Source organism: Tamandua tetradactyla, chromosome 5 (assembly GCF_023851605.1).
Source record: "Tamandua tetradactyla isolate mTamTet1 chromosome 5, mTamTet1.pri, whole genome shotgun sequence".
Classification (NCBI taxonomy): domain Eukaryota; kingdom Metazoa; phylum Chordata; class Mammalia; order Pilosa; family Myrmecophagidae; genus Tamandua; species Tamandua tetradactyla.
In genome coordinates, this window is record NC_135331.1 from 65698866 (window position 1) to 65724060 (window position 25195).

At 35.7% G+C, this 25195-nt stretch overlaps 2 long non-coding RNA genes across 6 annotated transcripts in view; both read left to right on the forward strand.

The window, feature by feature from the left end:
• Positions 1-25195, forward strand: part of LOC143684217 (uncharacterized) — a 306418-nt gene that overhangs the window by 29202 nt on the left and 252021 nt on the right. The window lies entirely within an intron of this gene.
• On the forward strand, positions 801-24172 carry LOC143684218 (uncharacterized). Its single transcript, XR_013175917.1, has 4 exons — positions 801-1488; positions 2635-2768; positions 3963-4096; positions 23210-24172. It is a non-coding gene; the product is annotated as an uncharacterized LOC143684218 (long non-coding RNA).

Consider the following 25195-nt stretch of genomic DNA (forward strand, 5'->3'; position numbering starts at 1 on the left):
TAAAGCTTTGCTGTTAAAGATTTAGTGGAAAGATTATCTGGAATACTTTTTATCAAATATCTTATTTAAATAAGAGAAATTCTTTAAAGCATTAGCATTAAAAATTCACAGGTCCCATGAAATTAAATATAGAAAAATTTATTAGGTTATCTTTTCTCTCCCAGAAAAGGATTACCTCAAGGACAAAGCTATGAAAATGGAAAATAATAACTGCAACAATTATAATATCAACATTACAGATGAGAGAGGAAAGAATATATCAAATTAGATGAACAATAGAAACAAATATTTTCTTATTTAAGAAGTTTTTACCCCATTTTTATATATTAAGTTTATATATCTAAAGAATTTATAATTAAATCACCAGCGTTTTTTGTTATTTTCAAATCTAAGTGATTTTGAGGCCTTTTTGTTACAAATAAGCAGCTGGAGTTAAAATCTGATTGAAAATTCTCAATATAAATGATCTCCTTGCAGTGCCTTAATACTCTCTGCCTTTTTATTTATGAATGCTCAACACAGACTTCTGTTTAAGCACTCATATGTTTTCATTTTGTTACATAATATATGCACAGATTGAAATGACATATTAGAAGGGAATTAATTGTGAATTCATAAATAGAATTCTGTTTCTGATCTTATTTTCAAGAATCCTTGAGCTCTCATCCTACTAGATAGAAGTTAAATGGGTTAGAGAACAAAATTTAAATTTGTTAACTTAGAGCATTGTTATAGTTTGCAAAAAAGCTGCCAGAATTCAATATACCAGAAATGGAAAGACTTTTAAAAAGGGAAATTTATTAAGTTGCTAGTTTATGGTTCTAAGGCCATGAAAATGTCCAAATTAAAGCAAGGCTGTAGAAATTTCCAACTAAGGCATCCAAGGAAAGATACCTTGGTTCAAGAAGGCCAATGATGTTCAGGGTTTCTCTGTCAACTGGAAGGGTACATAGAGAACATGGTGATGTCTCCTAGCTTTCTCTCCAGGCTTCTTGTTTCATGAAACTCTCCTGGGGGTGTTTTCCATCTTCATCTCTAAAAGTCTCTGGCTGTGTGGGTTCTAAAGCCTTTTCCAAAACAGCTCCCTCTTCAAGGGCTGCATTAAGCAACCCCACCTTGAGTCAGAGGAGACTCAACTCTATGGTAACCACCTAATCAAAGTTACCACCCACTATTGGGTGGGTCACATCTCCATGGAAACGGTCAAAAAGGTTCCACCCAGCAATTTTGAATGAGGATTAAAGGACATGACTTTTCTGGAGTCCACAAAAGATTCAAACAGGCACAAGCATCACTGAGGCTTTCCATTTAAATGATCACTTTTGAATGACTCAGTATATTTTAGAAAAATAATCAGTATTTTAGATATCTGCTACCCAACTCTGCTTCTCTCCAGCAGGGAATTTGTGACTTTGTTTCTTGTTGTGAGAGTATATCTTATCTCAGCATCACTCTGTCTGCTGTGGTCTGCTTTGGAGGCTACAACTGGTAAGATCTGACTGGCCCCATCAAGACATGTGAATGGAATACTGGCATGCATAATTGGAATATGTAATCCCAAAAAAAGTGCCACCAATTTTGACATCCCGTATTCTGTAATCTTTTCATACCCCTTGTTCATTATTAAGATTGAGTGTACAAACCGGGGCTGAATTGATGCTAAGGGTCAAGTCATCTTAGCTCTGGAGAGAGAAAAACTGTAGCGGCTCAATGAAGTGGATTTATTTACCATAAATTAGTGGTATTGTTAGCATAACATTATAAGTTTAATTTAATGCCACTGAGCTGGATGCTGAAAATAGTTAAAGTGGGAAATTTTATTATATATATATAATCACAATAAAATAAATGTGTAAATCAAGTGCATGGCTCTGATAGCTGCAGAAAACTTTCAGGTGCTAGTAAATTATGACCAAGTGAGAGCCAGGTCTTATATGATTTGCCCAGATTGTCTCTCCAACCTGATGTTGTCCACATCATTCCCTGCTGCCTGCCAGCCGTACTGTCCTCCCCTCTATTTCTCAATCTTGTCTAATTCCTTTTGACACATGGTCTTTGCACTTGCTGGTCCTTTTCCCTAAAAGGCTCTTTGCTTGGATGTTTCCTTCTTATATTTCATAGTCTCAGCACAAATGCCACCTCCTCAGTGACTTCACTATAGCTCTCTATTCATTGCTTTATCCCCAGTGCCTAAAACAGTGCCTGATATATGTCATAATCCAAGTTGAAGCAATTTGCTTATGTGTTTGTTGTTATCCCCAGTTCACAATGGGAAGAGTAAGGCTTAGAAACGTTCAATGATTTGTCCAAATTTACCATACTAGTGTGTGGCATAAATGGAATTCAAATTCTGGTCTGACTGCAGAACTCATCTTTGGGCAGCCGGCTTCTGTAGTGAAAATTGCACCACTTATTTCTGGTAGTTTGGCCCATATACCAATAGACTAATGTCTTTTCTGTTTATGCTTCAAAGCATAAGCATATTATGCATATAATTAGAAATAAATCTCCCTCTCCACATCTCATATGAGAGTAGAACTACATCTGTATATTTGTTTTTCTTAAAACCTCATGAAAGGGGTTGTTGAATTGTGTTCCCTTCATAGTAACACTAAAAATATCATATCCACTCAGGGAAGGAAATACTTTTAATAAATAATCCAAAAAGATGGAAGCATTTTTAAGAAGTGACAATTTTCTTCAACTCTCAAAAGTGTGAACTTTCTTATGATGTCATGCCCACTTCCAATTGGGAGCCACATCCTGAGGTAATATTCTGTTTCATTGGATAAAAAGTTAACATAAAGTCTATAGAATTACTAAAGAATCATCAGAGACTTTACTGATAAATTAGCTCAAGTTTATTTGTTTTGGGCCAGAATTCCAGGTCCTCTGCTGGGTCATGCTTGTTCACAATAACACATCTGTGCAACAGGGGATGGGTACTGCCATCAAATAGAGTTTATCACTTTTCTTATAATAGGGACTATATTTTGTCCCTCTATTTGAGCATTTCTGACAATATCTCTTCTCTTATTTTATGGATGAAGGGAGGAAAAATATGAGATTTTCTTTCCATCAAATTTCCTGCCTATGCATGTTTTGCTTCAACAATTTGTACAACAAGAAGTGGAAAACCTAAGTAATTGCTAGATTGATCCACGAAGGACAGAATAGAGTACCTGACAGGGTAGGAATTAGAAAATGAAGCCAAATCAGCAAAATAAAACAAAAGGAAAAGACTAAAGCAAATTAATCGTGACAAAACCTGTATAAAATCTGGGGAACAAGTTGTACCTTGAACCTTCAAAAAACAAACTCATTTTGAACTTCACTAGGATGTAAGATTTAAATGCACACAGATTCTAGATGTAAAACAAGATCTCCCAGATATGTGAGATGACCTTGTCTTCACAAGGAAACGTCATTTTGGGGAGAGATTAATAGTAATTCATATATACCTTTTTCAAGTATTTCCCAGTTTAAAGAGAACATTTACTAAAATGCTTTTCTATGTCAGAAAAGTGACATAGTATTCTTTTCCTTAGAATAAAACATTAGCTGCTCTTATTTATATAAATATAATGCTGCGAAATGGAATGCTCATGTTCAGTAAAAGCATAATAGTTTGAACCTACTTCTTGACCAAGAAACCTCAACAAGTTTTAATGCAAAAGTGCTATGTTGAATAATAAGAGAAATTCTATCTATGAAAAACTAACTCTTACTTTTTTACTACCACGTATTTCAGTTTGGTAGAATGGTTTTCATTAGTAGAAGCAGCTTTATTACAAATTACTCAACCTGGTAACTATCTATATTGATTAAATGGTAAAGAGTATTGGATTCACTTATTTGCTTGCCTTTGCATTTCCTCGTGTAAAAGCCATCTGCTAAATTATCAGTGGCATGCACCAAAACTCAAATTCTTGTCTTTGTGACATCTTGATTCTTCTTCTCAGAACTAGTAACATTTTCATGTAATTGGAGATTCTCTTTGGACAAGAGGCACAGAGACATCTGTACAAAAGACAAACTGCTATACATATAGTCACCATGGAAACTACACATACAGAAAAAGGTGACATATTATGAGGTAAAATATGTGAAGATGCATATTCTATGTAGTGGGGATGATAGCTTCTAAGACGTCTTACGTCTCTAAAGGAAACATCTTTGGTATTTTTGAAGACTAAGGCTGATTTGGAGAATGTGGTAGGAGGTTTCATTTCTTCTTTCAGTGAATAGCTGGCATAATGGAAAACAGAGGAAGAGCTGACAAATAGATGATTGGCTACAAAGTTAGCATCAGTAACCAAAATTTGTATTTCTGATCTTTGGCTTAAACCACAAGTTGATCTCTGGGTAGGGAACAAAATAATGTGGAGACAGAATCTTCTTCTTTCACAGTAACTCTGTGTTTTAATTTCCTGGCTGCTAAAACAAATAGCATGCATGGACTGGCTTAAACATTGGCTCATGGTTTTGAAGGTAGGAGAAGTTCAAAATCTAGGTATCATCAGGACAATGCTTTCAGACAGAAAACTGCAGCATTCTGGCATTAGCTGCTAAGGTAACCCTTGGTCCTTGTTTTGTCTGTCACGTGACAATGCACATTGTGGCCTCTCCTGGCTTTTCTGGGTTTTGTTGACTTCTGGCTTCTTCCTGTGGCTTTCTCTTAGTATATCTGAATATCACTTTGCTTATAAAGGACTCGAGCAGTAGAATTAAGACCATTCCTGATTCAGTTGAGTTCACACCCACAGGAACAGATTAAGATTAAGAACATGTTTTTCTGGGGTACATAACTCCAAGCCACCACATACTGCGATAGTTCTTCTAAAAGCAGAATAGGGCTGCATCAGAAGGTAGAATTCCTTATTTCTCAGGAATGTTGAAACCAATGGACAACTTCCTGGTGAGAGAACTTTAAAGAGAGTTCTTATAAGTAATTAGACAAGATGATTTTTAAATTTCCTTCTAATCTGAGATTTTATTATTTTGCTCATTTTTCTGTACCTTTTTAATTTTTTGCAAGTTTATAATTTTATAAAATTCCAGATCATCTAACCTAGAATATAGGACATAGACATAAATTTCTCTCATTTGAGAGAATAATGTCATTTCTAATATATTCTAATCCAATATATAGCATTTTAAATTTACAGATGTGAAAAGATACCTATTTTATATACTTATCTGAAACCTAAGAATTTTCAGAAAGGACTATTTCATGGGTTCCTCCCACCCCGACATACCATTGGGGAATTGTGGAATTGCAGATTAGCTGTATTAACTAACCCTCAAGGTTCACAAAGCAAAATCTGGAACTATAAGGGCAGGTGGAGGGAAGGGGAATGGATTTCCAAGTAGGGAGGAATGATCGCTAAGGAATATAAATTTTCAGATGTTGGGAAATATAACCATGTGTTAGGCCAATGTACCAGCTTCCATGAGGCCAAACCATAACATTCTATGACAGTGTCATAATATATCAAGGGAAACCCATAACTTATCAAATGTCTTAAGCCAATCTTTTATGTTTTTAACCATCAAGACTATGCCTTTAAATTTAAAATGAATATTAATATCATTATAACCAAATTTTCTGTGTTATGTGAAGTTGAGGACCTTTTCTATATGTTGCAGGACTGGAATGTGACATTCCTAAGATACAATTAATAATATTTATTTACATCAACACATTCTAATTTAATTAAACAAAATTATATAAGACTCAGAGTAAAATATAAGCTGTCTGCCATAATGTACTTTAATGTTCATTTTGTAATCATCTCAAGGACTATCAAGTTATCACATAGAATAAACTGTAGTTTGAAAACCTCTCCTCATGTTGAGAGAAATCAATGACTAGCAGGTGAGATTTTTAGATGACCTATTTTCTTTGCCATCAGAAAGTAATTACTGACATGGACACTGTAATTCCTTTTCCTGTTTAACTTCAGGTGTATTGTCCTTTCTGAATGAATTGGAGGTGGTTAGAACAAATGATATCAAAGGCCCTTTTCAACCTGAGGTTCAGATATCCTATTCTATTTTGTTCCCCTTTTTTTGAAGATCTGAAATCAGTACAATTTTTCCTTTAATACTATTCATTGTTACTTTATTACTAATTAGCACAGCTAGTTACAAAGTAGTTGTTAAAAGTTAAGATCTTATGTGAAATCCCTACTATTGGGCTAGTTTGTTTTGCCAAACATAACCAGCCACCTTGGAAATGCACATCATCGGATAGTTTTACTTATGCAGTTGGGGACATTAGGTGAAAGAATGTGGCTAGAACAGCATGTCCATCATCACCATCCCTGGTCCATGTGACTTCTGAAAGTAGAAGAAACCCTCTTTTTCAATATGCTTAGGACCAGTAGCTGCCCCATTAATGGAAATATTGGTCAGAATACGGAATCCAAAGTCAATTGAACATACAACCTTAAACATTTATTTTAACTTGACATATAAATATACTTTCAGGGACTTACCTTTTGCTGAAGAATCAAGACTTTTTCTTTGAATAGGAGACCCATTTGGACATTTTGGGTTGTATTTTTAGCATAAACCACATCCCTTCTGTATCTTCCCCATGTTCAGTTTCAGGTAAAAAAAAAAAAAAAAGTGATTAAAGATTCTTTCCAAATTATCTGTGAAATCTCCTTGTAAATTTTTAGGATTTTTTTCCCATTACTAATTCAAAATATTTTTCATTTTGTTTTATTTTAAAGTAAGATACATTGATGTATAATTAACAGTAAAATTCATCCTTTTTATTGTACTCTTTGGTGAGTTTTTTTAAGCTTTTTATTTTGAAATACTTTCAAACTTTCAGTATAGCTACAAAAACCATACAGACTCCACACAGAGAATACCAACATACCCCTATTCCCTCAAATACCCAGATCCACCAATTTTAACATTTTGCCACATTTGCCATATCATTCCTTCCATTTATCCATCTGTCTACCTGTCTATCTATAGGTATGTATGGCTAGCTATATATTTATCAGTCCTTTTCCTGCACACTTGAATGTAGGTTATATACATCATGCTCCTTGATCATTTAATATTGCCATGTACATTGCCTAAAAACAAGGATATTCATTTGTGTAACCACCTTAAGTTATCAAGTTCAAGAAATTTAATATCAATATAAAACTTATAGTCTTTATTGCAATTTTTTCATACGTCCCTATAATGTGCTCTTGAGCCATTTCTCCTCCCTTATTATGTCCCATCCAGGATCATGTATTGCATTTAATTGTTATTGTCTCTTTAAATGCGCTTACTTTTCTAATTTTGGGAGCGTATGTATAATATAACTTTCTCATCTCAACCACTCCCAAGCATACAGTAAATGGGATTAATCATATTCATAATATTGCAGTATCCTCACCATTCCATAACTAAAACTTTCCCATTTCCCCAAAGAGAAACCTTATACCTATTATGTGTTGACTCCCCATGCCCAGTGCCCCCATCCATAGCAACCTGTACTCTCTTTTCTATCTCTGTGAGCTTGAATATTCTCTGATGTTTTCTTTGTAGTTACTGTAGGGCTTAAAATTGATGTTCTAAATCTTTAACAAACTTGTTTGCTTCAATACCAATTTAACTTCAATAGTATACACAAGCTATTTTCCTATATCCCACTGTCCCCCCGCTCTATGTAGTTCTTGAAATAAATTATAGGTTTTTATATTGTGAATACAAAACAACTGATTTAGCAGTGCATTTTCTTCATTTACCATTTAGATCCTGTGGGAAATAGGAAGTGGAGTTACAAACCAGAAATACAACAATTGTGATGTTTTATTTATACCCACATCGTTACCCTCACCAGAGATCTTTATTTCTTCATGTAGCTTCGATATATTGTCTATTGCCTTTTCCTTTCAACCTGCAGAACTCTCTTTAGCATCACTTGTAGGCTGGTCTAATAGTGACAGACTCCCTTGCTTATTTGGGAATGTTTTAATCTTCCTTTATTTTTTGAAACATAGTTTTGCTGGATATAGAATTCTTGGTCCACAACCTTTTGGCTTTCAGGACTTTAAATATCTTGTCCACTGTCTTTGTGCCTCCATAAATTCCACTGAGAAGTCAACACAATCTCAGTGAGGGACCCCTGTGTGTGACGAGTTTCTTCTCTCTTTTAGCTGTTGGAATTCTCTCTTTATCTTTGGTGCTAGACAGTTTGATTAAAATATGCTATAGTATAGATTTGAGTTAATGCTGTTTGGAGTTTGTTGAACATCTTTGATGCATTTATTTATGTCCTTTGTTAAATTTTCAGCCATTATTACTTTTTAAATATTCTTTCTGCCCTTTTCTCTCTTCTCCTCTGTGACTTCCACAATGTATATGTTGGTAAGCTTGGTGGCATCCCACCGATTCCTTAGGCTCTGTTCACTGTCCTTTATTCTTATATTTTCTGGCTCCTCAGACTGAATGATTTCCATTGTCTATCTTCAAGCTCACTGATTCTTCTGTTAGTTCCAATCTCCTGTTGAATCTCTCTTGGGAATTTTAAATTTCTATTACTGTGGTTTTCAACTCTGTTATGTTCCTTTTCATAATTTTCATCTCTACACTGGTATTCTCTTTGTGTTCATCTGTAATTTTCCTGATTCCCATTACTTCTTCCTCCACATTTTCCTTTAGGTATTTGAATATATTTAGGACCATTTTTAAAAAGTCTTTGCCTGGTATGTACCATATCTGGTCCTCCTCATTGATGGTTTCTAAACCTTTAGTCTTCTCTTTTGCAGGGATTCCTGTTTCTTTATATGTTTCGACATCTTTTGTTGAAACCTGGACATTTTGGTGTTTTTGAACATTTATCTGTAGAATTTAGACTGTGACATCTGTTCTTTAATCTTGTATCCAGCTAGCGTTATGACAGAACTTTCCTTGAATGCTAGGAGCTAACACAAAAAAAATAAAGAAAGAAGCATGAGAAGAAAACACCTTTACCAGTCTTTGTAGATTGACCTGTTTGAGTGGTCTCCTTCAGAGTTTATCCATATGATGAATTTAGAGGACAGCTCTAGGCCAAAGAGTAAGGGCTTCCCTAATTCTTTCTGCACACATGTCTTGTCTTGGACATGCACCATGGGCCCTAGGAATTCCTGCATTTACATGTTACAGATGTCCCTTCTTCTATTGAAAAAAGTTCCTCAATGTGCCAATAGCTGCAGGTCCTACAGCCAGGACTCTCTTGCCCCAGACAATACAACTTTACTGCCCTCCCAGAGTGTTCTGTAGGTGATTTCTGGAAACTACCTTGTACATTCAGTAATAGTTCTGAGATGGCGAGTTCCTCAGATTACCACCAGGCAAACTGGGCAGCATACATGCTCCTGGTATGTGCACAAGCATTACTCTTCTACAGCAGGGACCAGGAATCCAAACTGGGCACCTGAGCTGGCATGTGAGGAGTAAGGAGTGGAAGGGGCCAAGGGCATCACAAGTTCCTACAACTCTTAAGTAGCCTTTTTTTCTCTTCAGCAGTCACCCTAAATTTGTAGTCCTTTAACTGTTTTCCAAAGCTCTTAGAAAGATGCTTCTGCCAGTTCTTGATGATTGTTCAGAATTTCTGTGGGGAGAAAAAGTCCTGAGGCATCTCATGCCAGCATCTTGATCACCATCCGATTTCAGCAGCCTTTTTTTTAAAATAACTGCATCTTTAGCAATTCTTCCCAAAACTTTCAACTTAGTTCTTTTTTAAACTGTCACTTGAATTTTATTGATTTTTACAGTAATTAATTGTGTTTATATAGTTATAAGTACAAGGAATAATTGGGTTTGAGAACAAATGCAACTGACTCATTATCAGCTCACAACTCAACTGTCAGATGAAGATGCTTGTGGTAAAAGAGTAGCCATGAACTTGATTACTCAAATTTCATGGATCTCAGTCATTGTATTTAAAGGAAGAAATGGTGAGTGACCATTAATGTAGTACTTCAGATAAATGGGGGTTAAAGGAGCTTCTAGTGTTTAATTTCCTTGATTTATACACTCCTTTGATGAAGTAACTATGTCTTATGCATCTTTATTTTCCTCTTTCTCTAGCACAGTGATGAACACATAATAGACATAAGCATTTGTTTCTTTGTTTGAATTCATACATTGACAACATATAATATTCCCAAAGGAAAACTGTTCCTTCTAAGTGGATGAGGAGTGGTGGTGGTTTTTTTTTTTTTTCTTTTCTCCCATACTCACTGAACAATAAAGTAATATTAAAATCCCATTTGTGGGCTTTTGGGGAAGATAGAAGAACAGGGAGCTACAGAAGACACTCCTCCTCCAAAAGCAGCTAATAGATAGGGAGTGACAGTCTGAAACAAGGGTTCTGGGGGTCCATAGGCCAGCAGAGGACTACACAGCATTCAAGAACATGCTGCAAATAAACTGTGGTGATTTGTGCCATGGTAGTGCTGGCACCTTCCCCCTCCCTTAATGCAAGCAGCCTCTGTAAGTTTCATGACTGGCGGCTCTGGACAGAGCGGAATGCAGAACCATACTCCCAGGGAATGGGGGTGGGGCAAGGCTGAGTGCCTCTTGTGGCTTCTGATGAGTGAGTTTGAAATGCTGGGTCCTAGCTCTGAATTGCAGTTCTGGCCCATTCTAGTTAGAGTTCTCCATAAACACTGTTTCAACACTGCCCATACTAGGGGTGGAGCCTCTGGAGGTTGAATAAAACACACTCCCACCTTAGGGCTGAGGGGAATAGTTTGCCAAAGTGCCATCTGCTTGGGAGGCCAGGAAATTGCAGCTTTGGGGAGACAAAAAGGAAAAAAAAAACTTTCTTGGTGTTTTCCCTGATTCTCTCCCAGGACCCTTTGGAACTTGTCTGCACCCTTTTCATGGCATCCTGGCCAAGCTTTGATTAGTTAAACATGAGCAACTGTAAAGATCTAGAATAGGCTGAACCACATGTCGAGGAAGAGCCTTAACACAAAGCCAATCAACAATAAAGCCTTAGTCAAGAGAGAGAAACTGACCATCAGAGTAAATTCATCAAAGTAATCAGATGCTTAGATATATTGAAAAATTACAAGAAATACTAAGAAACAAGAAGATACAGCCCAGCAAAAGGAACAAATTTTAAAAGTTGGAGGAGGCGATGCAGCGTTTGAAACAGCTAATCAAAGATGTTCAAAGAAATTTAAATCAATTCAAGAACATGAAGGAAACTATGGCTAAAGGGTTAAAGGATATTAAGAAGACATTGTGGGAGCACAAAGAAGAATCTGAAACCATGCAAAGAAATATAAGAGAATTTATGGGAACGAAAAGTACGATAGAATAGATCATTAATATACTAGTAGGCTAAATCAGCACATTTGAAAAGGCAGAAGAAAGGTTCAGTGAACTTGGAGACAGGACGTCTGAAATCTTACAGACAGAAGAACACAGAGAAAAGAATGAAAAAAATGGAGAAGGGTCTTAGGGAATTGACAGCATAAAGTTCACAAACACAGATATTATGGGTGTACCAGAAGGAAAAGAGAAGGGGAAAGGGGCAGAAAAAAATATTTAAGGATATAATGGCCAAAAATTTCCTAACTCTTAAAAAAACTTAGATATGCATGGTCAAGAAGCTCAATGTTGCCAAACAGAATAAATTCTATTACATCTACTCCAAGACACATAATATTCAGAATGTCAAATGCCAGGACAAAGAGAGAATTGCGAAAGCAGCAAGTGAAAAGCAATTTGTCAGATACAAGGAATGTTCAATAAGACTAAATGCTGATTTCTCATCAGAAACCATGGAGCAAGAAGGCACTGGTATGATATATTTAAGGTCCTGAAAGAGAAAAACTCCCAGCCAAGAATTCTTTATCCAGCAAAACTGTACTTCAAAAGTGAGGAAGAGTTTAAAATTGTCACATATAAGCAGAAACTGAGAGAGAGTTCATCAACCAGAGACCTACCTTACGGAAATATAAAGGGATGTCTATAGACCAAAAGGTCAAAACAGGAGAGAGACTTGGAAGAGAGTGTAGAAATGAAGATTATCAGTAAGGGTAACTAAAAAGGTAAAAAGAGAGATAAAAATTTATGACATGAAGTAAAAGGATAAAATGGTTGATATGAGTATTGACTTTACAGTAATCATACTGAATGTTAATGCATTAAACTCCTCAATCTAAAAGCACAAATTGGCAGATTGGATAAAAAAAAGAAAAAGAATTCATCTATATGTTGTCTACAAGAGACTCCTCTCTGACCCAAGGCTGAAAGTGATAGGTTGGAAAAAGACATTCCATGCAGTGAACAAAAAAGAGCTGGAGTAGCTATACTAACATCAGAAAAAATAGACTTTAAATACAAAGGTATTATAAGAGATAAAGAAGAATACTATATATTTATTAAAAGGCAATACACCAAGAAGAAATTAAAAATGATAAATATTTATACGCCTAACTGGGATGCCCCAAAATACATGTGGCAAACACTGGCAACACTGAAGAAAGAAATAGATGTTTCTACAATAACAGTTGGAGACTTCAATACATCTCTCTCATCAGTAGATAGCATAAATAGATGTGATCAATAAGGAAACAGAGTATTTGAATAATATAATAAATGGACTAGAGCTAGCAGACATATCTAGAACATTTTACCCTAAAAGAACAGGAAAATATATTCTTCCAAGTGCTCATGGATCACTCTTCAGGATAGACCCCATGTGGGGTCACACACAGGTCACAATGAATTTAAAAAGATTGAAATTATTCTAATCACTTTCAGTGACCAAAATGGAATGTAACTAGAAATAAATAAGGGAGAACTGGAAAATTCACAAATATATGGAGGTTAAACAACACTCTTAAACAATCAGTAGGTCAAATAAGAAATTTCAAGAGAAATCAGTAAATAGCTCAAGATGAATGAAAATATGAATACAACATATCAAAATGTTATATGTTGATATCACATGAAGACAGCGCTGAGAGGGAATTTATAGCCTTAAATATCTACATTAAAAAAGAAGGAAGAGCAAAAATCAATTATCTGCTTGCATACCTGGAGGAACTAAAAAAAGAACAGCAAACTAATCCCAAAGCAAGCAGAAGGAAAGAAATAACAAATATCAGAGAAGAAATAAATTTGATAGAAAGTAAAAAGCAATAGAATGAACAGGACCAAAAGTTGGTTCTTTGAGAAAATCAATAAAAGTAACAAACCCTTAGCTAGACTGACAAAAAAAGAAGAGAATCTGCAAATAAAATCCTATTTGAGCTTCATTTTGATTGCCATTTGGTGAGCTTGAGCCTGAAAAATTTATAAATAGTGTTTTAAAAGACCAATTTATGCTGAAAGCTTTTGAATTATCTTAGAGCCATCTTGAAGGCCTTGCAAATTGCAGTTACAGTCACAGAAATGCTAGAAATCAAATGAATCAACTGACATTTGGTATGCAATGTCAAAACAAATTTGGATTATTTCTTTGAACACAAACATCTAAAAGAGGAGGCCATTAATGGATTATAGGATTTTTACATGATATCTACTTTTTAAAAAAAAGGTATTTGTATTTTATGTAATTAGTCCATACTCATAGTTTTAAAAGTCAAATAGTAATTCAAGGCTTATTATTAATTTTTTAAAAAGCTCTTTCTTGACTTATCACTCCCATTCCTCTATTCTTATTCCCTATACTAGAGCCAATCTCAACTCTTGCATAGCTCTTTCTTGTATGTATTTCAATATTTCTAGGTAGTATGACTCTTGCTGTTTCCTGATATTTATATTTCTGTAATGATATCTTCCTAGTATAGAAAATGAGAATTCAGGTCTCTTTATGTCTATCTCCACCCCTTATAAAATATACATACATATATATACATATATATATATATATATATATATATATATATATATATATATTATCTTTACAAAACTTAATGCCACTTGTTTTCATTAAATCAATATTCGGTATTTATGTAACTATAAATATTGATCACAGTTAAGGAATTTCTTTTATGGCATTTCTTTTGTAGTCAATAATTGCTTCATTTTTCTCTAATGCCTATTTTCCTCTGTAATTATCATTAACTCAGTGCATACTTCTTCAGACAACTTATAAACTCCCTTCAATAAGGTCAAACCCATGAAATAATGTATCAGCTCTGTTTTTCTCCCAGGAGACATCCCTCAGGAGCCACCTTCTCCAGACTGGGTTGGTTGTACTGGTGGTTGGCCAGCACATTTGCTGGTCATTACTTCTTTTCATTATCATTCTGGAAATTGCCTCTGCCTCTGTTATAATGATCTGCTGTTTTCTGAATCTCGTCTCTCTCTTGTAGAGAACATCCCATGGCATCTTGAGAGAAAGACTTCTTGGGGGATAAGTTCTTTGATATCGTGACTGTTTTAAATACTTTCTTCCATCCCTATACTTAATATATTATATTGCTGGCTATAGAATTCTAGGTAGAAAAAAAATCACCATTTGAAATTTTGAAGGCAATTCCCCATTCTATTCTAGTCTAGCTTCCAATAATTTTATTGAGAAGTATCATATCCTTCAGATTCTCTGTCTCATGTTTCTGATCAGTTATTTCTAAAAATATCTCCCTCCTTCCAATCTGTTTGGTTTTTTTGTTTATTTCTAAAAATATGCTCCTACTTCCAATCTGTTTTTTATTTTGGTACTTTCTGCAAGATTTCTTCAGCCTTTTTATTGATTATTTTGAATAATCATTATTTCAATTTCTAAAAGTTCTTCCCTGTTTTCTAAATATGTATATTTATAATTCCTGATCATATTGCATAAGATACAATATTTGCATTATCTCACCTTTATTGACTGAGGATACACATAGACCAAAATACTTCGTTTCTTTTTCTTTCACTGTCTCTGTTTCTTGAACTATATATTTTTTTTGCTGTTTATTTTAGTCTATCTTTTGTATTAAAGGTCTTCCAAGAAGTGGAGGCCTAAAAGCTAATGGGAATTGTGTGTGTGGGTGTGTACGGCATGTGTGAAGAGAGCCCCTTTGGGTGAGTGGGCAAAGGCCAGCTATTTTTTTTTTGGAGGATCTCCAAATGTCACTCAGAATCTGTGGGTCTTTTCTCTTGGACCAATACATTTCCTCAGAAAAGTCTCCTCTGTGCTCATTCAACATGGAGAAGTATACTTAACTCCCCTGCTTCACCCTCGTCCTCAGCTGGAATTCCTGGATCTTTCCAGAAAGTAAACATCCTGTCTTTTACTAGGGTGAGGAAAGGGCAATTTGATCTGAGAATCTGATTTTCCTTTTATGGACTTAAAAAACAATCCTGCTTTGAGTTCTATCCTATGGGGGGATTTCAGAGGCCCCTGCTAACTAATTACTTGGCCTAGCAGGGATTATACATCTGAATTTAGTTTCTACCCTACTGGCAAATCCACTTCCCCTACCCAGGCTGTGAAGTTTCTCTGGTGACCTCAGTGACCATTATTCTATCCACTTGCCTCCTTCCAAAGTTTGGTTGCCATCTCTTGCCTGCTGATATTTCCTGTCCTATCCTCTCTGCATTTCTGTGTTTATATCTGATTTCTTTATTTTCACTTTAGTGAAATTTCATGAGCAATGGAATAAAGATGATGAGAGTTTCTTCCTCCATTTTTAAGAAGCTGCTCAATGTTTGCTTTTTAAATGTTAAATGAGTTGGTAACTTATTGATTTGTTTATTAGTCCTGACCTTTGGTTTGTATTTTGCTTCGAATATTACTTTGTCTAATTCCATACCACTGGAATCATTTATCATTTTTTTTTTGTGAAAAGGAAACAGTCTAAAAACTTCCATAAAATGAAAATTGCTAGTATGTATACTGTTACTTTCCAATAATGTATTTTAGATTGTATTATTATGCTTCTTTTATCTTTTCCATAGTAAGATGTTTTAATGCACGTCTGACTTGCTCACATTCTCACAAGTATTTGCATTTAGTGTGATTTTATCTGATTTACCTTTTAAAATAATCCCTTTAGCAAAGATCGGAAGTAGTTTATTGCTCATTTTCTGAATCAATGAGATTTCATGCATCTACGTATTATATTCCAGTTATGTGGCCAAAATACTTCTGTATTCTTATTTGAATTTTTTTTCTACTAATATAATTGTCAACGGAAATATATAACTTTCCTTTGAAGGCAAAATTTATTAAGGGTCTCTTCTTTTTAAATAGTTTATGAATTTAAATCTGTGCTTAGAACTTTACAATGCCTTCAAGTAGGCAGCATTGTCAGTAGAAGAATTATGGAAGGAGTTTGTTTTTATGCTGCTAATAAAATGCAGCAACATTAGGTAAGAATATATTTTTAAAATGATAGTTGAACGGAAGCCACTAAGTTGAGTTTGTGTTCAAATGTAGACAAAAAGCCGTGTTTACCCAGCATTCCCTGAAGCAACTGTTCCAGTGAAACTTTTATTGACCTTGGCCAAAAAATGGTAACAGTCATGTTCTTACACAGAATAAATTGCCAGAGAAATGAATGGCTTCACTTCTCTGACCAGTTTTGCTATTCCTTTTAACAAGTCAGATTTTGGCTTAAGCTAAATTGAATCGATGATTTAATTGTCACTTGGTTTAAGCATGAAATTTAGTCTATACTGTGTTGGAGAAATAAACTAAGGGTTTTTGCTACTTTTTCTCAATTGAACTAGTGTAAAACAGAAATGATGACTTGAAAACTCCTGACCTTAGAAGCAAATAAGAAAGAAGCAAAGGCAGTGGAGTAGGATGAATATTGGCCCTGTCTTCCACATCCTAATCCCCAGGCCCCATGAATATGTTACTTTAAATGGAAGAAAGGGCTTTGCACATGTGGATAAGTTAAAAGTCTTGAAATGGGAAGATTTTCCTGGATGATCCAGGTGGGCCAATAATGAACTCACAGGTATCCTTGTAAGAGGAGGTAGAGGGAGACATGACTGCAGAAGACAAAGGCATTGTGATGACAGAAGTGGAGAGAGAGTTGAAGATGCTATGCTGCTGGCTATGAAGATGGAAGATGGGGCCTCGAACCAAGAAATGTAGCTGTTAGGAGCTGGAAGAACAAAAGGAAATGGATTCCCTCCTAGAGTCTACAGAGGTAGTGTGGCCCTGCTGACACCATGTATTTAACCAACTGAAACTGATTTGGGGCTTCTGACCTCCAAAACTGAAAGAGGATAAATGTGTATTGTTTAAGCCACCAATTTGTTACAGTGCTACAGGAGACAAATGCATGCAGTTACCCCACAAAGCACTACAAAGCAAAATAAAACAAAAAAATGGAAAGAAAAAAGAAGCCACGTTTCCCTTTTTCTATAACCTAGTCCTATGCCCGAGAAATTTCTGATGGAATGGTTTGCAAAATGCTCCAGCTACCACCATTTTTACAGAAAGGTTTTCACTAGGTGGAGTGTTTAGTGAAACGGTTTGTCAAACTTTTAAGAGGTGGCCAAGCTTGGAAATATCTCTAGGTTCAGCAAGAGAACAATTTTGTTTTAATTCTTGTGGAACTTTTTCTTTTTACACCCTGTGATCTATGGGGAGTAATGAAGTGAATTATTTCACAGTAATTATAGCGGAACTTTGGGTTAATTTTTTCCTCACTTTTTCAGAGATGGCTATGGTAGGTTTTTCCCTCCCTGGATAGGTAATCCAGGAAGAGAAGGAGAAGCAAATGTATCATTTCTATGAAGGTTAATGGGGAGAGTTTGAACTGCAAAATATTTTTGAAGATGAGACCTCAAATACTGCCTATTGGAAAACTGTATACAATATACATATATCAAACGAAGCATAGCACATAAACTCCTCTATCAGTTATGTCTTGATAGAATGTAACTAACCACCCCAAAGTTTACTAGCTTAAAATAGTAATCATAATTCCGTAGTTTGGACTGGGCTCTGCTTTTGGTTCTTTTGCTGCTTGTACCTGGGTTCACTCATGTAGTTGTAGACATTTGAAAACTCAACTTGGGATGAGTGGTCCAAAATGATTTCACTCATATACCTGGAAGTTTTTGCTGGCTGTTGGCTCTGGTGCCCTGATTCTACTCTCATTTTCTTTTAAGTTAAACTGGGTTTCTCAAAATAATGGAAGAATTTCTAAGAGGATAAAACTGGCATCTATAGGTGTTATAAAATCCTAGCTTAAAAAGTCATTATATTTCCATTGCATTCTCTTGGAAAAAATAAATCACAAGGCCAGTCCAGTTTCAAAGAGTGGGGAAATAGACTCCACTTTTTGATGGGCAAAAGAGGTAAAATCATATTGCAACAGGCAAGGATGGTGTGATTTATTAGGGCCATCAGTGTAATCATCTACCACAAATCCCCAAAGCACATGATCTCCACTTTTTATCTTTCATGCTTTTCTTTGTTGATTTATGATTAATGGTGGCAGATAGAAGGAATGGGGAAAGGATTGTGGAAAACTGGTTGAGAAAAGTAAGTTACCTGAATGATTGGAGGGCACATAAAATGGACATTTGTTCCTTCTTGGGATTGTTTTTATCGCCACCATTCTTCAGATATGTTATTTGGATAGAGAAAATGCTGCATGATTGTTCAAACTATTTTACACAAATGTAGTAGAATTAGAGTCATTTGAGCTCTGGTTCTATGTGTTGAAGGGAAAGTGGTTAGTTCTACTACTCAGGGAAATAAACAGTGAAAATGGATAGGACGTTGCTTTGGGGAAATGATTTTCAATCTGTTTGCACTTAGATTTTCCTGGGGAGCTTATAAAAATGTTGAGGTACAAGCCTTACCCCAGACATTAGAATATCTAGGTATCCATATCCAGTAAGAGCTTCTTAGCTTTTTAAATTTAAAAAAGTTTTATTAATGTATAGTTAGAATCTAGGATTGTTTGCTGCTGTAAAGATTAGAAATTGGGTGGAATTATTTCAAATAATGAAGTTGGGAAATAGTATAGAAAGGTTGGGTTTTGGCAGGGGCCTCCAGCCAGAGCTGATAAATTGGCAGTGCCTCTAGGTGAAAAATTTATTAGACTTCACATTTGATTGCTTAGGAGAGAAAGTGTCCTAAATTTCTGATGGTGCTCCTATTTTTTAAATATATTTGTAGCGTGCAAAATAAGATCTGTGAGAACATATATTTTGAACCAACATAAGTAATTGAAACTCTGATAGTGGGACAACTAAAGTACTAAAAAAAAATAAATTTCATATAACAAATGCATCTTATATCTCTATTTAAAATGGTGAAATCAGTAACTAGTAATTTGTGCTCTCTTTCCCCAACAGAACTATCCTTAACTCATTAAAGCTACAGTTGAAAGTGAATTGTTTAGAAGTGGGTAAGGCTTTTCAAGTGAGCAAAAGTCCATGCTACTTTCTTTTAATCATTCTTAAAGATAGTACCCCCAGGAAATGAAAAAACACACCTGCTTCTATGCAAACCATTTGTCCAGTTTCAGGATTCCATATGGAAAAGAACTGTTATCCATTGTAGTTGGGAAATTACAAGGCTCTAGAATAATTTGAGATGAATAGAAATGGAGTTTGTATATCATGCCACTGCAATTGTGCTTGTTTCCAGCAAAACTCCTTTCTCACTAGTATTTTCCATAGTGCACAGAATAAGTGTTTGTTTCAGAGCCACTCACAAAGTGTGACGTAATGGGACTAATCATTTGTTGACCTTCAAAAGTAGCCGATTAAAAGCAGTGGTTTGATGGCTCAACATTGTCTTTCCACCTCAAGACATGGTTGTGAGTGGGGAAGAGTAATCTGATACTGTACTTGAAGTGAAAGATTAATGTGTCAGACTAGGCGAAGTCATCAAGTAGGTAATATTTCTTTTTTTTTCCCCTTAAAAATGTAATTACTGGTGGAGTAAGGAATGTGCTTAGGCATCCAAAGATTTAAGATGACATGAAATTCTTTGGCGTTACAGTTGTAAAAGTTGATTTATTCCAGAGGATCCAGAAAAACGGCTCAATGAAAACAGCTCTGACTGTTGAGACTATTGGCTTCAACACAAGCCTTTGAGATAGAAAAATCGGTATTGAGATTAAAAACTCCATCTCAGGAAAACATTTTATGTTAAGGCTCAGGATTAGCCAAAAAAAAGAAGATTACTCCCATTTATCTTGAGGCTAAATCTGAAGTAATCTGCAGCAACAGGCCTGTTTGCTTTAAGGATCCCCAGTCCTCCGAAGTGAGGTATGTGCTGGGTTTAATAAAGATTATCTGGCTGATTACTTTTCACACACCAACAGCTCCCTGTGGTGTCTTTTATGTGAGTGGGGGTACATTATATTAAAATTTGTCTTTCTGTATACTGGCCACCTGCTCCTAAAAAGGTTGTATTAAACATCCTTGGAAATAATGTTAGGGACCCAAAGCGTAAATCAGGAACTGAAGGGACTGATTGGCCTATAAACTGAGTAGTTCAATGAATAGTGATGAAGAGGGGAGGATGGAGCCTCAGGACAGCTAATATTTCTGCTCAGTTGTGTTTGTCAAGAATTGTACTGAAATTTAATTCCGATTATGGCCAAAATGTTACATCCCAATGCCAAGCCAGTGAGTAAACAAGAAGAAGGGAGACCCTTCTTTTTCTGTGGTGTATGTTCACACATGAGCTTTATAAGCTTATTTTATTTCTTTCACTTATTTCAAGGAAGAATCTTACCTCCATGAATATAGGAAAAGAAATGTTTACACCAAGCCTCAGTGTAAAGTAAAGTAAATGTTTACTAGAGGTCCTCAAAGTAATTGTACTACATGAAAATGAATATGGAACTATATTGTAGTATTATTTCATTTAAATCTGCAAGTGTATGTTTGGAAATAATTGCAATTTTGCTATGAATTTATGCTTAAGTTTGCTTTCCGAATAACAAAGTAAATATTTTGTATGTCAATATCAAATATAGTTAAACAGATTTGATAAAGCGATACTAAAACCTTTATAAGTTTATACATATCTCTAGTGTGATAATATATCTTCCTGTCACCTATATAAAAGTTGGTATGTTTTTTCATTTGATTATTTCCCATTTACTTTCTCCTCCAATTTGGGATCACTTGGCTTTTCTGTCCTTCAATCGTTATTCTTTGCTCTACAGGCAGTCTTTGGGTTGTTTTGACTGTTATTTGGGCTTTAAGTTCAAGAATTCCCAAGTTTATTATTTTCAGTTTCACCGTGTTTAAAATGATCTGCTCTCTTTAAGTATCTTTGTTTTCTCTTTTCCTCTCAGTAAATGGCGTCATAATTCTATGTTGAGGCAAGCTGAAAATCCAGGTTTCATTGTGCATTCTCCCTCCACCCCAGCCTCCAGTCACCTAGTCCTTTTGGTGTTCAACACTTTTTACATTCACTGCCAGAGGTCTCATTTCAGGTCCTTCTCATTTTTCACCTGTCTGACAAGTTTGCTCGCCTCTGTATCTCTCCACTTACTGGGAAAACACCCAAGTTCCCAGGCATTGTACTCATGGCATAGTACAGCCCCAGCAAGCCCAATCTTTCATCAGTTTTCTGACTCTCTCCCCAGGTTCTCCTCTCTTATTTGTTCCCTGCTGATGATAAACTTCTAGGAGCTGCCTGAATCTTTCATGTCTATTGTCTTTGCACACACTTCTCCCTTTTCTTGAAATGTCCTCCATACTTTAATTGTCTACATGGAATGTTCCTTTTCATCTTTCTGTGTCCCCAATCTCATTTCTCTTCTGCATAGCCTGTATTAGTTATGGTCCCTGGAAGATCCCTCCTGTGTGGCTTGTGCCCTGTGAGCAAATGCTACTTTAACATGAAACTTTCTACAAAGAAGTTAATGTTGGTAAAATGCCACTTGGTACTTAGAATAGAGTTTTGAGAGTCAAAATTCAATGGCCTCGTAAAGAACAAGGAATTGCCAACAATGGTGCAATTTCATTAAGGCTGACATACTTGAGAGGTGCACTGCCTATATGAGGGCATGAGCTCATGTACGTGGGGATTAGTCTTCATATGGTGGTTGTAGTGCACAGGGGAGACCAACTGAAGATGGGTTGGTCTGACTCAGCAAGCCAGGAAGATACAAGCCCCAGGGGCTAGTATAAGGCAGTCTTCATCGAGCGCTGAAGATCAAAGCTAGCATATAAAATGCAACAACCTAGTGAGGGCTGAAGACAATGATTTTAAAACTGAGCTATGAGTAAGGCAGAAACAGAACTGAATAAGAGCAGGGAGGGAATAGAGCAAGGAGGTTTCTGGGTCATTGCCAGAAAGAGTTGTGCAATGTGCTGAGTTTGTCAGGTTTGTTTAGAGGGTCTGTGCAGGCATGGTGCATGGACCTGTTGGACTGCCACAGACCACTGATACCCAACAACATCAAGTGCTGCATTTCCAAACCCAGATTAAATTGAAGGCCAGTAACTCCTGCTTCATCATCTCTAAAAGATTGGAATTGGATTGGGAACTTATTTCAAAGGTGTCATTCAGTTCTACCCTGCCACAACTCTGATTTTATTTTTATTAGGTAATTTTATGTGGGCCATAATCTTATTTCATATCCTTGAATTTTAAGTATCATGCAAAGTAGCTTTTCTCTCTTAGTTTATTCTTTCCTTTTAATGTTCCTTTTAATATTTAATATTGAAATAATATGTATTTGTGATGTCCTAAGTTAGCAGAAATTACCTGTCTTTAGCATTTCCTAAAATTATTTAGTATGCTTTTTATTTTTTGAGATCTCTGCATTTTCTAAAACCAAATTTGTCACCAAGTTTCAGGCAGCATGAAGGAATTCAGTGGATTTATATATTAACAGTATATCCTAGATTGTGTTTTTCTGTCTTTTGGTAGTTCATAAAAATGTATGCCAACTTTAGAAAGACTGTATAGAAATAAATGCTTTGCAAGTACAGTCTGATGATAGAGAAAGTTAGACATTTAAGTCCAGGATGGTTGGTATAAAGCATGCTGAATAAGATGTGTAGTTGAAATTTCAGAAGATAGAAAATAGACAGTAAAGAAATGTACACAACATAAATTTCAGAAGAGTTGCTGAATGTTTACTTGTCCGGGCAAATTGTCTTTGAGACAGTACAGGTAATCTAAATGGAAAAAAAATGTGGCAGAGATATTTCCCTTGGAGACATATTTACCTATTGTTTTGTAAGATGTTTTTAAACCAGTGATTGACTGCATCCCCTCTTGCTTTATTTTTTTGCCTTCCTCTCCCAGACATAGGAGACTCAGACCCCTGCTGGCTCTGCCTGTACGTCCCGTGGCCCATGAAATCAAGCATGGGTGAGACCTGGTGCAGAATGGGAAGGCGACCCATACTTGGTTTCAGAGGCTGCGAGATACCTACGCTTATGAGGGAAGAGTATTTATGTTTATACAGGGCTTCCAGAGTGGAAACATCAGAGCAACCTTGTTTTAGACCGGGAAGAAAACAAATATGAAGCATCGATAAAACTCACAACTCATTTACATTTTTGGTGTACAATACGATGTTTTAGAACCTCCTAAATCATGGGAACCAGCTTAGCCAATGATTTGTCACCTCTGTTAATGATTTCCATGCCTTGTGCAAATCTGAAGCCTGTTCCTGCTTCTGAACCCAAGTCTCCTGTCTGCCCACCATCTGTGGTGATCAGCTTGTCCATTGTCCTGGGTTAGCTTCTTGGTGGCTCACAGAGAAGGAAGGAGATTCAAGGACAAGAATAAGGTTTTACTGGTGCTCTCATTTATGCTTTGGCATCTAACAACTCTTTGTCCAACCGCATTTTTCATCTCATACCCAGCCCTACTCACAGCTGCTTGCCTATGGGACTACACATCTCTAGAGCTCTGCCACAGTACTAATTTCCTGTGTAGAAGACTGGAGTTATTTCAAGTAATCCATAAAGTAGAATGAAGAGAATTAAAGAAACTGTGGTGTTATATGCATTGTACCTTTGTGGTTAAGTCATTTCTAGATTGTATTAGGTTGAACTGTTTGTTAATTTTGCTTCTTTATTTTTCCTAAACACTTTAGTTAATTTTGCTGTGGGGCTGCCAATATGTCCTGTCATCCCTTAGTTCAGAGGAACAGCTTCAAAAATTGCTTTTTGTTTCCTCAAACAGAATTCTGACTTCTTGGATTTTTGATGTGAAAAAAATTAAGAGAGAAAAGAAGGTTTTTCTAAATATATATCCCATATTTCCTGGCCATGAATTTTGGTAAGGTCACATAGAGAAATAAAAGTGTCATTTCCAATGAAGACTTATTCTGTTTTGTCTTAATTGCCTTTCATATTTGTAATATATTTTCTACTTATAAATGGTATCCTTTTGTTTCTGGTAGTATAGTTTAATCTATAAATATGCAAAATTAATGAAGAACACATCCCATTTTGTCAGGCTCTGATGCTTAAAGCAACTTCCTTGCCAAGACTTTTCCTTTGTTGGAAAATGAGTTGGAAAAATTCAGATTCCTTTAAACTGTTACCTCAACTGTAGAACGTTTCTCAGCTGTTCTAGAGAAGTGTGTCCAATGGATTTTTATGCAATGATAGAAATATCTTATAATTTGTGCTATTTATTATGGTAGTCAGTATTCCCCTGCAGCTATCAGGCACATGAAATGTGGCTAGCGCAACTGAGGAATTAAATTTTTAAACTTATATAGCCGTCCTTCTGTGGTTACTGGCTTCTATTTTGAACAGCACAGCTCTAGGGTACTTTAGTCATGTTGACAATTCCTTCTAGTTTAAAAATTCCATGTGTCTTTATCAGCCCTCTGAAGAATCTGGTAGTTTTTTTTTTTAATCAAAAAAAGTTACTAGAGAAGTTGTGAGGTTACAGAACAATCGTGTAGAAAATACAGGATTCCCATGCAACACCCATCACTAATACTTGCATTGATGTGGCAAGTTTGTTAAAATTGATGATAACACTATTTTTGCAATTTTACTATTTTAACCCTAGTTACATTTGAAACAATTGATGAACGATCTGGCATAGGAACAATTTGGAGGATTTAAGTTTCTGAAAAAAATAAACTTACTAATTGAAACTTTTAAGGAATCTTAGAGCCTAGAGTTTTTTTAGGGTTTTCAGGAATATTGTTGTATAGGGCTTGGCATACTGTAGCAATTTTCAATATCTGGCTGAAGCTCGCATAAAACTAACCTCTTGACTCTGTTTGAAATCTCTTAGCCACTGAAGGTTTATTTTCTTTCA